The 14,133-nt window shown below is 34.4% G+C and overlaps 1 long non-coding RNA gene and 2 pseudogenes across 2 annotated transcripts; 1 reads left to right on the top strand and 2 right to left on the bottom strand.

Moving 5' to 3' along the window:
• LOC136065617 (cellulose synthase-like protein E6) overlaps positions 1-5,226 on the bottom strand; it is a 19,110-nt pseudogene extending 13,884 nt beyond the window's left edge.
• An 870-nt stretch (positions 5,227-6,096) lies between these two features.
• Positions 6,097-7,059, bottom strand: LOC136065616 (cellulose synthase-like protein E1; annotated as a pseudogene).
• A 110-nt stretch (positions 7,060-7,169) lies between these two features.
• On the top strand, positions 7,170-10,110 carry LOC112020796 (uncharacterized). 2 transcript variants are annotated; one of them, XR_002883807.2, is made up of 3 exons: positions 7,186-7,369; positions 9,054-9,105; positions 9,632-10,110. It is a non-coding gene; the product is annotated as an uncharacterized LOC112020796 (long non-coding RNA). The 2 variants fall into 2 exon arrangements; XR_010627239.1 differs by having other exon boundaries at positions 7,170-7,369; positions 9,054-10,110.
• Positions 10,111-14,133: the final 4,023 nt, after the last annotated feature.

The raw sequence follows: 14,133 nt of genomic DNA, 5'->3' as shown, positions 1-14,133 counted from the left end.
ACTATTGACTAATCATTCATGACAAGCTTGAAGATCGATTTACAACAATCACACAAAGATGTCAAGATTTATCCCACAAAGATATAAGTGCATAAAGAACAAGCTAAGCTCATAAATGCATAAAGCCATTTGTACGAAGGTACAAGGCAAAACTCACATGTGATATGTGCTCAAACATATATGATCAAACTTTTTGAATTTTTCACTTTTTATGTGGTTTTGGATTTTTACTCGCACAAAACAAAGACATAAAAGTAAGATCACAAACAAAAACAAACCAAAGCAAATAAAGAGATGCATGATGCAGAGATGCATGACAATGAAGCATCTAATGCATGAAGGGTCTAACAAAGATCGAAAAAATTAGATTAAGAACCAAAAGAGCAAAAGCTCAACCGTAAGAACCCTTCCTCATCCAAACGGAACAATTGTTTGGAATGAGTGTCTCAAGAGAAGTGAGACGAGGGTTGGAAGAATGAGAACTGGAGATGCACATAGTTAAGGAGTTTAGAGCATTAACATTTTCTTTAACAACATACTATTTTCACTCAAAACCAGTTTACTCTTTTTAGCACAACTTCCAAGAAGCTCAAGTTTCTCTTTTCCTTTAATTCTTTTAAGAGCATGAAACTTAGAGTAATGAGGTCTTAGATGACCAAAAGCACCACAATGGTGACAAACAATGTGTTTAGGTCCACTAGGGTTTTTGGGAAGGGATCTAGCAACAAGGTTTTGTTCTCTCTTCAACTTATAACATCGAGGTCTTATGTGACCGATCACACCACAATGGTGGCAAGTTGGAACAAACTTAGATCCCTTCAAAACCTTAAGTTGAGACCTAAACGGAAGCTTTGACTTAACAGCTTTTCTCTCCACCTTTTAGTTTCTTTTATGTGGAGGAATGTACACCGATTTGTCCTTAGAGGTAGAACACACAATAGGCACAAAATCGGGTACCATAACATGATTGCAACAAATATTTTCATCATTTTTAACAATAGGTTCAGCAATCAAACACTTGGCATGCATCTTAAGCGATTCATTTTCATATTTTAGCTCATCAACAAGTTTGTTAGACAAAACAAGTTTCACATCCAAGTCCATATTCAAACATTCAAACTCTTTAAGCTTTTCAAGAGAATTTTCAGCAAGTTTCTTATATTTTTCAGTCAATTTGTTTGCTTCATTGAGCTTAGCAATCAAATCATCATTTTCACAAAATAACTTGCTCAAATTCTTTTGAAACTTCTTAGCAATTTTCTTCAAAAGTTTGATGTTAGGAATATCAACAATATTCAAAGATTCATGTAACATAGCATCACAATCATGAGGATTATCACTCATAGAGGCATTTTCACAAACACGTGGCATGTTACATTTATCATCAATCAAATCATACAAAGAGGCATATAAAGCACAATCCATGGCAAATAAACACAAGGGGTCAAGGATCACACTTAAGTATTTAAATCACAATAAGTGTACCCGCTCTGATACCAATTGAAAGTTCAATATGTGTCTAAAACACCCTTGAACGTTAAGACTCCCAAATACAAAATTATCAATTCAAGCTTTATATCAAACAATATATGTGCGGAAAATGATAACAAGATTATAACAGAATTGATAAACAATCTAAACCATAAATAATCACAATCACAGCAGTAATTAAATGATAAAAATAAAGAGAAGAGAGATGCAAACACAAGGACAACACACGATGTGTTATCAAAGAGGAAACCGAAGCCCTCCTAATAAAACCTCTCCGCCGCCCTCCAAGTAGTCAATAATCCACTAGAAAATGTAGTTGGGATACATGAGTAGCAATAGACCCTCCAAGCCTAATCTACCCAGGTACCTAAGCCCTCCAAGCTTCCTGCTCCAACGAGGTTGCGCCGAACCTTTTTATTTTCTGGCTTACCGGATTCCGCTATAAACCATAGCATCAACCAATAACAATTGGTCCCTTCCAAACTGCTTCCCTTATCACCAAAATGCCTTCTCACAGACGTGGGTGTGATGAGAAAAGGATTTGGTCAAAAACCTCTCAAAGATGTATCAATGGAGAGGAAGAGAGTAGAGGAATTTGAAGAGTCACTTAGTGAAGAATGGGGATAAGGCAATCTTGTTTTTCTCTAGGGTTTCTCTCACAAAATTCTCTCTGGAAACTCTCTCCATTTGGTGGGTATAAGGGTCTCTATATAATGGTGAGTGTTTGGAATGCGAATAGACAATTTTTCCCAAACAGGGCTGGTTGGCGGCTTGGCCTCGCGACTGGTCTAAGTCGCGAGTTCAAGCCGCAAGATAACGGCCTGGCCAGCCTGGGACTTTTGTCCTGTAGTGCGACAGCTGGCGCGACCCTTCAGCTCCCCTGTGTGCTTCTCACATGCCTGCAGTTGGCAGCTTTCCAGTCGCGAGTCAGCTGCGAAACTCTGCTTCTTTGCACAAACTTGAGCTTTTCTTCACACTCTCTTCACATACTACCCTTACATGAATCCCACATAAATACAGGGTTACTAAGTGCTAAATTATAAACAAATTGGCGTGGAATAAAGCCAACAAGATGGTTGATAAATTTCAACCTTACATTCCTTGTCCCACATATATTACTACACCTTTAAATAGTGGTACCTTCTATTGAAATAAATATTTGGTTGATGTAGGTAATGATCTAGTCTATTTTATAAAATGTTGTCAAGAAATTTTAAAGTTGAAATTCAATTGCAGTGTCCAAAATTTGGAAATTATTGAGCCATTTCATTCAAACCTCATTTGGAAGCTATGTTAATGAAATTGCATTGTTTTTCTTCTAGGTTTTGAAGAAAGACATGGATTATATTAGCTCCAGTGGTATGGTTATTGTCTGTTTAGGGCCCTTGCATGTTTGCATAAGCAGGTAAGATACTCCTACAATTGTACATTTAGAGAAGTCTCAAAAAATGCCTAGTTGTAAAGGTCTTTATTTTGTAATTGCATTGAGTGGTTCACAGAGATGTTAAGCCTGGGAACTTCATATTCTCTTGGAAGCTAAATAAAGGCTATCTCATTGATTTCAATCCTGCCATGGTTGAGTTGCTTATCCTGAGACTGCTGCCATACTAATGTGAATTTTTAAAGAAATCATTTCACTAAATTAAAAGTTAAAACATCAAAATAATATGATGGTGTCTCTGTCTTCATTTTTCTTTTTCAAATGATTTGCAAAGCAAGTACACTATTGGAAGTAAGTTTTGCCATTTTAATCCTTATAAGTTGTCCTGCTTGAATCTTTGTCCACTGTATGAGTAATTTCTCTTGTTGGCTACTTAGTTATGTTCTTGAGTTCCACTGTATGAGTCAGCTTATATCTTCTTAAATGACTATATTTTATTGCTGTTTTGTTCCTTGGTTAACTGTGCTGTTAGTTATACTCAGTTATCATAAATATTTAGTTTCTTCGAAATTTCCATCCTTAATTGGCCAATTCATGCATTTGTGCAGGTAAATCAAAATCAAGTCATAATGTTTCTGTTAATCATGTTCCTCTCCCTCATTCAAATTCTTCTCCAACAATTAAAGATGATAAACTTGTGAATAATTTGGATGATGTAAGTTATTTTTAGCCTCTGTTCATTACCTTAGAAATTGGTGAGTGTCTCTGAAACCATAAATCCAAAACCTTGAAATGGGATATCCTAAATTAGTACAGGTTTGAATCATAGGTTTTAGTTTTACCTATGAACGTGGATCGTAGAGGAAGAGAGATTTGAAGCAGGAGAGAAGCTGTAGAACCTATGCGAGCTTTAATTTATAATTTGTAGAGATTTTAGGGAATTTGATCAAATACATATAGTTTATATTTTAGATAGCTTGAGGTTAATGAAAACCTTTGTGAATATGGGTGCCTATGGCAGCCAATTGTACCACAACATTGTTAGCTAACGAAGCATGTGTTTCAATTTTTATTTTTTACAAAATTTGCGTACAATACTTTAGGTATTATTCCTTAAGTTCTCTTTTTTAAATTCAGCCATGTGGCTATTTAACTAAAAATATACTTCTATCTCATGAGAAAAAAGCTACATGACTGAAAAGGAAAATCTAAGGAATTGCACCTAAGTACTGTATCTAAGTTTCGTTTATATATATATATAAACTTTTAAATTGTAATCAGCTGCGTTCTTATTTTCAAGGCATTCCAATAAACTAAAATATTAGATAGTATGATTTCGAATAGAGTAAAATCACATAACAAAATAGATATGATCATTTTTATTATGAGTCTTTTGAGGACCCTAAAGTTTAAGTCTAAAACTTGGTTGTTATTGCAATTGTTTTATTCCCTTCAATTTCTCTTGGTCATGCTGTTCCCGAAAATTTGATGTTAGCAGGTGAGAGTCTGAGGGATATATATATCACAATAAATATTGAGTAATGCTACAGTCACAAATTTAATAACAATAACAAGGTGGATACCATAATGGAGGTCCCCTAATAGGCTTCCCAAGTGGCTTAGCTGCTGTGTGGAAATTAGCCTCCGGCAATCTTGGTTCTACTTTGAACTTTTTGCAGAGTGGAAGCCAAATCTTGGAGAAACATGAGGCCTCCTCCAGCATAGCATAAAATGTCAAAACTGAACTACCATCGTGCGATAGATAAACACTTAGCTTCTCAGGTGGATAGGCATAAGCCATGACTGATAGGACTACGTTAATCACCATAACTGGTGGTTCTATCAAGGGATCTTCAGTGCAAACGAATATGTCTATGCCTGGAAAAGCCTTTTGGTATCTGTTTATTATATATACAATCACACTCAGCAAAAAAAGAGTGTAAACACACAAACGCATACATAGATTATCAAGTTTGTATGCAATACACATGTACCTACACATATTATAGCACGTTTGTTAGCATGATTAATATGTACATACACTTATTAGCTAAGCATGTGAAATAGAGAGATATACCTGTGAGAGAGGTGATCTTTGAAAGTGTTAAGATAGATTGGGTTCCATTGGACGACCGTAGTGACAAACCAATAAAAACAAAACTAGAGCTCTGAGAAAAACAATCCCATCCATGCCCATCTTCCGGCTTCTTCTTTCACTGGTATGTGGTTCAGTCTATACACAAAGATCATGCATATTCCCACGAAAATTAAAAGCGAATAGAATTGGAAGAGGAAGACTATCATCTTTTGCCTTGTACAAATAATCATTGGTATATGATTTTTGTGAAACTGGCTCCTGGCTTAAAAGGTTTAGGCTTAAAAGGTTTGGTGAAATTACTCCCTTGTCCCTTGCTGTCGCCTACTTCATCCCAATTCCCAAGCCATTGCCTTGCCTCCCTTGCTATCACCATTCCCTCGTGACTCCTGTGATTGTGCCCAGGTAAAGTTTTTCGGAATCCTTACTCTCCATAATAGTTTTTGGGTCCGTCTTTTGCTAGTTCTGTTGCCATGTTCTGAGTTTTTTGTTCTCTGTCAATTTGATATCTAATGATCTTGATTTATATGTTTTGGAAAAATGTGAGGATAAGAAGATTGAACTATTTCGTTTACTGGTTGTTGAACTAGAACAAAAATTTCATTCAGTTGCTTAAATTTTGATTTTCATTCCTAAAGTTTAAAAAATTCTTGTTTTTTGTCTCTAAATTATTAAAAATGTTACATCTGTCTTTCGGACCATTCTCGGTAGTTTTTATTTTTCTACCTATCGAATTAGGTGACATTATTTTTAAATTTTAACCTTAGACAATTTGACATGTACGTCTGACCTACCCGATAGAGTGATGGTAAACATTTTGATTCTTCTTGTTGTTCTAAACCCATTTGATTAAAAGGAGATACAAATTAATATAATCCGATCAGTTTCTATTATTACTCTAAAACACTAATAAATTAATATATGGTTTTGTAACTTTTGTCAAATGCAAACGCATTTCTTAGCCAGCAGAAGTTTTGAAATTTGTATAGAGTGGACAAATTTCACAATTGTCTGATATGTCAACTAATTTAATCGTGAATAATAATAACTTGCCAACTCATTTGTTGTGATTTTTTTATTTTTTATTTGGCAGCAATACTCTATGTTTTGCATGGCACCTGGATAGAACTTAATACAAGGCTATTGCACAAGCCTATAGAGCAAACATAATTGATGAATATGTTACTGAGAGGGGCATGCTGCCATTGTCTTTTCTAAAGAAGAGACCTTGGTAAACGGGCAGGTTGATTAAAACCAGCAGACCACATAAAAGAATCTGCAATGTAAATGATTCTGAAACCGAAGTTTGCACATCCACAATCACCTCTTCATTCCTCCAACAAAAGAGAATAAGTTTAGCAATGCAATTGTAGCTAATTAAAATGGTAAACATTGGAGAAGAAGAACCGAACTCCATGATCTCTTGCTCATATCTTTGTGACACATCATCGTCAGCCACCTTTGTTGTGATGGCAAAGGCTAGCTTTGTAAACCTCAGTAGTTTTATTATGGTGTCAAGGAAGCCGAGAAAGTGAGAAGTTGTTCTTTTGAACAGCCACATTCTTTGATCATTCCACCAACCTTGGAATGAGCCCCCACACAAAACAAATTCTCCAAGGCTTGATGACACCCTTATCTATTTATTTATATTTTTTTATGAAAAAGATTATTATGATTATAACATTTATAAAATTGTTAACACATTGACTTGTGGTTATGGGAGCTTATGGAAAATAGAACTAAGTTGTAGTTAGCTTAGTGTGGGTTTGGCTCTAGTTTAAAAAGCCAGCTTATTTTACTATTTAACTTATTTTTGCTACTATTGACGGGCTCCACTGTACTTTTGCTATTATTCATGAGTCTCACTATACTATTTTAGCTAATTTTTACCATTATCTACAGTACATTTAGCAAAAAAATTTTAGTTTCAACAAAATAAGCGAATCCCAAACAGACCTTTAAGGAAACATTTTGTTGATATATGACTTACCAATGCATTCATGGCTCTTGCTTTAAAATTGTGGTGATATTGGGGTCTCTTTTCACGTGCCAAGTACACCAAAGTTGGCAAAGATTTTCCTTCAATGTCCATAGCCTTGGTGTAACGTCCCAGTCAGCTATCCCAAAAAAAGAAGAAGTCAAGAGCAGATATTTTTGAGTTCCCACGTGCCCCCCACCTAACCCCACTACCCATCACTCATCTCACAATACCACTACATCACTTGACCAACCATCCTTTCTTCTTCTTTTCTTTTCTTTCTTTTCTTTCTCTCGTACACCACTTTACTCTCATATTCTCTCTACCCGGTATTGCCACCACCACCATTTCCACCATCATTTTCTAGCAAGATCACCGGAAAATTCTTGTAAACCTATAAGCACCTTCGCATCTTTTATTTGAGGTAAAAATTTCTAATCTTTTTGGTGGGTTTTACATTATTGCTTGAGGTTATTTTTATCTAAGCTTTAATAATGATACTCATGTGATTTATGAGCATTGAAAGTGATATTTATGTGTTTTTATGTATGGGTTTTGTATTGATGGAATTATTTGATGAGTGGGTATATAATTTGTACATGGTGGAAAAGTTTAGGAGTTTTAAGTTATAACATGTGACGGTTGGTAAATTTAATTTTTCCATTGCTATTGGGTTTATTTGGAATTAGTTGAAGTTCTAAATTTCTTATCTTGGACTATATTTTGATTTTGCTTTCATGGGTCTCTTAATGATGTAGTGTAAATTTTACGGAAGCTAATTATGATGTTGGAGATGATATTAAATGTGGGTGAACTTTATAAATTGGAGTTTATGCCTTGTGAATCAATTTGTTGAGAAACTTTGGAAGTAGAATATATTATTATTGGTGAGGTTAAATACTAGGCTTGCCTAATGTAGTGCTCATTTGGCAATTCCTAAATCGTAGCTAGTGTAAGGTTGAAAATTATCAACCATCTTGTGGGCTTTATTCCGTGCCAATTTGCTTGTAATTTAGCACTTAGTAACCATGTATTTAGGTGGGATTATTGTAAGGGTAGTGTGTAAGAAGATGTGAAGAAAAGTTCAAGTATGTGCAAAGAAGCAGAGCTTCGCGGCTAGGACTCGCGGGTGGCTCGCGGCTACAAGCCGCCAAATGCAGGTACGTGAGATGCACACAGGGAAGCTGAAGGATCGCATCAGCTGTCGCACTACAGGACAAAAGTCTCAAGCTGGCCAGGCTGTTACGTCGCGACTTGAACTCGCGACTTGGACAAGCCGCGAGACCAAGCCGCCAATTTACCCTGTTTGGCAAAAACTGTCTCTTCGTATTCCTTTCTCACCCACTATATATAGACCCTTATACCCGCGATTTTAAGAGAGCTTTCAAAGAGAATTTTGTGAGAGAAACTCTAGAGAAAAACAAGATTGCCTCATCCCCAATCTTTACCTTAGAGACTCTTCAAATTTCTCTACTATCTTCCTCTCCATTGTTAAATCCTTGAGAGGCCATTGACCAAATCCTTATCTCACCACACCCACGTTTGTGAGAATGTTCATTTGGTGCTAAGGGAAGCAGTTTGGAAGGAACCAATATACATTAGTTGATGCTATGGTATAGTAGCAGAATCCGGGAAGCTAAAGAAGAAATAGGTTCGGCGTAACCTCGTTGGAGCAAGAAGCTTGGAAGGCTTACGTACTTGGGTAGATTAGGCATGGAGGGTCTTCTGCTGTTCATGTATCCCAACTATATTCTTTAGTGGATTATTTACCGCTTGGAGGGCGGCGGAGAGGTTTTACGCCGAGGACTTCAGTTTCCTCTTCAATAACACATCGTGTGTTGTCCATGTGTTTACATCTTCCTTTCCTTTATCTTTGCCGTATATTTACTGTTGTAGATGTGTTTATATTTGACTTAGATTTGTTTTCAATTCTGTGATTGGTTTATGTTCATGTTCTGCACATTAATTGTGTGATTATAAGCTTGAATTGATATTTTATAATTTGGGTTCTAAACGTTCAAGGATGTTTTATACATATATTGAACTTTCAACTAGATACAATTTCAAGCTTTATGTTTATTGTGATAGGTTTACTTAATATTGTTTAGGTTCTAGCTAATCCCCTTGGAGCTTGGAGAATTAGGCTTTTGCGGTTGCAAGGTAAGTAGTTTTTTAATGGGATTTTTGAAAAATAAACATATTGCATAAATGATATTTTTGGGTTAGACACACTTTTGGAAACTACCTATGGAAATTATATTTTCCTAAAACTATTGTGTCATAACCTTAATATATGTATGATTATATATGAAATGCATCATATTTGGTATTGCATTTGGGGAAATGCATGAATTGTTAATATGAAAAAATGAGCATATTTTATTTAATCTTTGATAAGAAAATCATTGATTTTATGGTATACTGAAAAATTTAAAGATGCTTATCTTGTCCTATATTATTTAGGAAATTGATAGAAATTTTCTTGACAAGAACGAAATTGAAAACCTTACAAACTTTGTAGAAGTTAGATTATTTAAGGTTTTCTGTAACTACCTGGATATGAACTATGTGTTTCAAAGTAATGTAACCTATGAGCTTATGTGGTTTTAGCACCGTGCCATGTGTGATTTCCTGGTGATCACCCGATTTGGTTTCCGTAGTCTTTGTGACAATAGAATAAATCCAGGTCAGTGCCCTTTCACTTTGGATGACGCGTTCTTCCCTGTTGTCCATGGGGGGAAGAGGTTCCTTGATTGTGTATGGGTGAGACTGCTGCCCATGGGGCCAAGAGACTACATGCAAGAGAGGTCCTATTTGACACACTCTCCCTGCTGCCCATGGGCGGAGAGAAAAACCTTGAGGGTATAGGTGAGGCTGCTGTCCATGAGGCCAAGAGTCTGCATACCAGAGAGGACAATATAATGCCAGTTGTAAATGGGTGGATCCCCTGACCGGTCTATATGGTAGTGTGGTATATTTGAGATAAATTACCATATGTTAAATTTTATGGCTATGAAAATTATATTGTTAGTACTCACAGATCATAGTATATAGTTTCAAGGTATTTACTTTGGGAAACTTGTATTTCATTATTAAATCATTCTTGTCATACTATTATTATTAAAGATGAAACTTGCATTTCCCCCTCCCCCATTAATTATGCTACTTACTGGGCGTTAGCTCATTCCACCCTCTAACAGTTTTTTAGATTTATTAGCTATACCTTGGATATAGAGCTTACATCATTGGTGATGATTGGAGTGTTATGTTAAATTTGGAGACTTTTGCTGTAAATGGTTGGTGACTAAATCTTGCTAAGTTCAATGATGCCTTAATTAATTGTATTGGAGGTTGGTCACTTGAAATTTGTTAGCCTTTGGCGTGGTAGGCCTAGACTCGATGTTAAGGTATTTATTCTTGATAAGATTGTGACTTTGTGTAATTTAATCAAAGTTTTGTAATATATTCATGTATTATGTGGAGGCACATGATTTTTAGTTATTGTTCGTAAATGTGTTATAGAGCTTTGACTTGTAATGTGGAGATTTTAGTATGGCTATATATTCTTATCATTTGGAAAAGAAAGGAAAATAAAGATCTCCTATTGTTTGATTTGCCAAAAAGGAAAAATCTATAGGTACGCTTGGGATGTTCTTCTCATGCTTTAGACCTTTTTGGGTTTGGGGCATGACACTTGGGGTCTCCCCCATCAATAAGGATCTGTGAATTAGTTACAACTCTATTAACGAAGTCCAGGAATTGAATACAATTTGTATATGAAAGTATTCACTTCCATGAGATAGAGAGAATGTAGGAAGTACTTGAAGAATAGTTTGATGATCATGTTTGCTTGAAACCCATGTCCACTCACTAAATCCCTTGCGTTCTCGGTATGTTTCTTCTGAGATTCAAGCTAGCTTTGTGGTGGTTTCAATCCGTTGCTTCATGTTTTCATATAATTTCTACAACATGAAATGTGATTTTATTTTGTCACGTACCCTTATTGAAAAATAAAAGAAAAATAAATTTACAAGATGCTTGGAAGCTTATTTTCAACCTTAAAACGGGAAGTAATTATACTCGTTTCACATACTTTCCTGTTTCCAATACTATTATTTTTATTATTTTTAATGAATGGAAAAAAAAAATTATTAATAACAACAGAATATTAAGTATAGCAAATTAGCAAAAACACTAGAACCAACCAAAACTATAGAAACACTATCTTACATTGCCACAGCAAAGCAATAACAACTGAGTGTTAGTTTGGATGAGTGTTATGAAGAATTTAACCTGTTTTTTCAACTTATTTAGTTTATTTACAAATCTTTTAAAGTTTTATTTTTTTTAATAATCATATTTTTATAGGGCTTATTTTTTAAACCCAATACAACAATAACAACAACAACAACAATGTTGGGAAATTTAGACCTCGGTTGATAGAATTAATAAGTTTTAAACACAAATTGTTAATTAGATTTATTATGAATAAAACTTGTTAAAACAAACAAACATCAATATCATGTCAATATCATGCATAACAGAAAATTAAATAAGACAAGATATGATGATGACCCAGGAAAACCAATGAAATCAACTAGTTTCACAATAAAAAACTTAGGGAGAAACCTTCCCGAAAAGCAATTTTCTATAGTAAAGAGAAGTTTCAGATCTAGTACAAAATCTTTATCCCTAGACTCTATAATCCCTGTAGATGAACTTACAGTAGAAACTTTCTACCGCTTCAGAACCTCTAAACTCTTCAATATATGAACGCCACATTTTTTGCATGGATCCCAGTACGTGACTAACCAATGATGCACAGCTCCTAGAACGTGACTAACTCACCAACTTGAAGAAGATGTTGGCTGCAAAGTTCTTCACTTCATCAACAATAAAGATCAAGAAGCACTTGGTTACAAAATCCTAAGACGTAAAGATGCAATAACTTCTTTCAGAAAGAATAAGGCATCGATCACCTTTTGCATATGTTCTCCTTGTATTCTCTTATGTGACGACCTCTAAAATAAGCCTTATATATATCTAGGGTTGTAAAAAAAGAAACCCTATACAAATACATAAGCATGGGTTGAAAATTAGATCTGAAAAACTGATTTTCGTAATTCTCTATAAATACCTCGATAGATAGTATATGTCGACCCTCATTAAACCTCGATAGATATCTATCAAGCAGCTGTCGAATTTTAATGAATCAACACTTCTTCACTTGTTTCTTGGACAATTTGCATAGTTTCAATACTAGACTTGAAATCTTGTTCTTTAAAGTATTAAACACATCATAGATCTACCCAATTACAAATAAAGTGCGTTTTGTCAAAAGATTAGCCAACTACATAAAATGTTGACAAATGTTCCTAATATGAATCATATCAGTCCTAACAAACAACAACAACAACAACAATAATAATAATAACTCTCTCAAATGTGAGACTCATATAATACAATCATTGTCATTTGCAAAATAGGCAAGACATCCCTCAATAGCTATGCTAAAGTTCGTATTAAAGATGATAACAGAAATCTAAAAGTTGTTTAGGTACTACTAATCGAAAACCATGTTTATTGGACCCTAGTAGGGCGGGTTGGATGTTTTTTTTTTTTTCCAACCCTTGTTGGGTTTAAAAATTCCCAACCAATCATATTTGTAAAAACCAATCTAATAATGGGTCAGTGCGTTGTAGTTATTTTTTTTTCTGCCTTGTAAAAAGTTGGACCTTTTTTAATGAATTTTTTTGTTGAACTTTCATCAATTATTTACGAAATTTTTTCAATAAATTATTACAATTTATGTAAGTCTAAATTATATTCCAAATTTTGAAATCCATCAGAAGCCAATTCTTAAAATACCAAGAAATCAAACTAAAAAAAAAAAATTAAAATTAAAATATGCATAATAAAATAAACTTATATGTATTGAGTCAGATAGGTTGAAAAAACTATCAACTTGAACTAAATCCAACTCGAGGCTCAAAATAAAATCACAACCTAACCCATTAACTCCTGAAAAACCAACCCAATCCAAATAGGTTGGGTTTGGGTAGCTTTCATTGGGTTCAATTTCATTGGATTGGTAGGTTAGATACACACCTCTAGGCACTAGTTTCTTTTGTTGTAAGTGTTGAGTGTAGTATGATTATGACCACAATAGGGGGATGAGTAGGAATGTGTTTGTTCTTTTCATCCAATGGTAGGCCTGAATCCAACCATATTCATCTTGCAATTAGGAGTGAAACTTAACTCTTTAGGGTCCATCAAATTTATTCTTAATACAAATAAATCTAAACTTAATTTTCTTTTTCTTTTTCATAATACTGTTGTGATTGGTACATAATAAAAAAAATATACGTTAATGGTGGACCATATAAAGTGACATTACTAAAATCACATTATTTTGATTTCTTTCATATAAAAGTGATACTAAAGGTGTGAGAAAAAATTCTTTCCTTCTTGGGGATCTTTTCTGCAATTGAAATAAGGGTGCCAAAGTTTCTCTTACCCTTCTCTAAAGTGGGCCATTGTTGGGCTGATATCCAAATAGGGAATACATTTGTTTGGGTTTGGTCCCATATGTACTAGGAGAAATTGTGGGTTCAAATTTTCATAAAAGCCCAAAGGAAGCAAGGTGGTTCAATGGATAACTGATCACTATTAGGGACACTTTTCACATATACGTTGAGATTGTTTTATAAGGAAAGCACTTCATTATTTTGGGAGGGAGAAAGTATTAGTTTTAATGATTTCATGTAATAGGTTGATTATTGCTTCAATCCAACTCAACCTTTTTATATGAGTGCCGTGACTGCAATGCGTCACTTTTCATAATCGTTGACATGACAAATTGTTAGTCATAAAAAATATCATGATATCAGTGATTAAAGTAAAAAATATAATGTTTATTACATTGATAGCAAAGGATATGACATATAGAAAAATAATTAACAATAATACTATGGATATGCCAAATTTCATACTTAATTTTCATAATATGTTAAAGTGGTTAACTGTAAATGATGAATTTTTATAAAAATTAATAGGAAGAAAGTGTCAATTATTCACAATTGTAAATCATGAATTTTTATAAAAATTAATAGGAAGAAAGTGTCAATTACTCACAATTAACCACTTTAACATATTATGAAATTGTCTACGTTACAACTATTTTCACAA

The sequence above is a fragment of the Quercus suber genome, unplaced genomic scaffold (genome assembly GCF_002906115.3).
Source record: "Quercus suber isolate HL8 unplaced genomic scaffold, Cork oak 2.0 scaffold_1052, whole genome shotgun sequence".
NCBI lineage: Eukaryota > Viridiplantae > Streptophyta > Magnoliopsida > Fagales > Fagaceae > Quercus > Quercus suber.
This window is presented reverse-complemented; position numbering and strand designations above follow the sequence as displayed.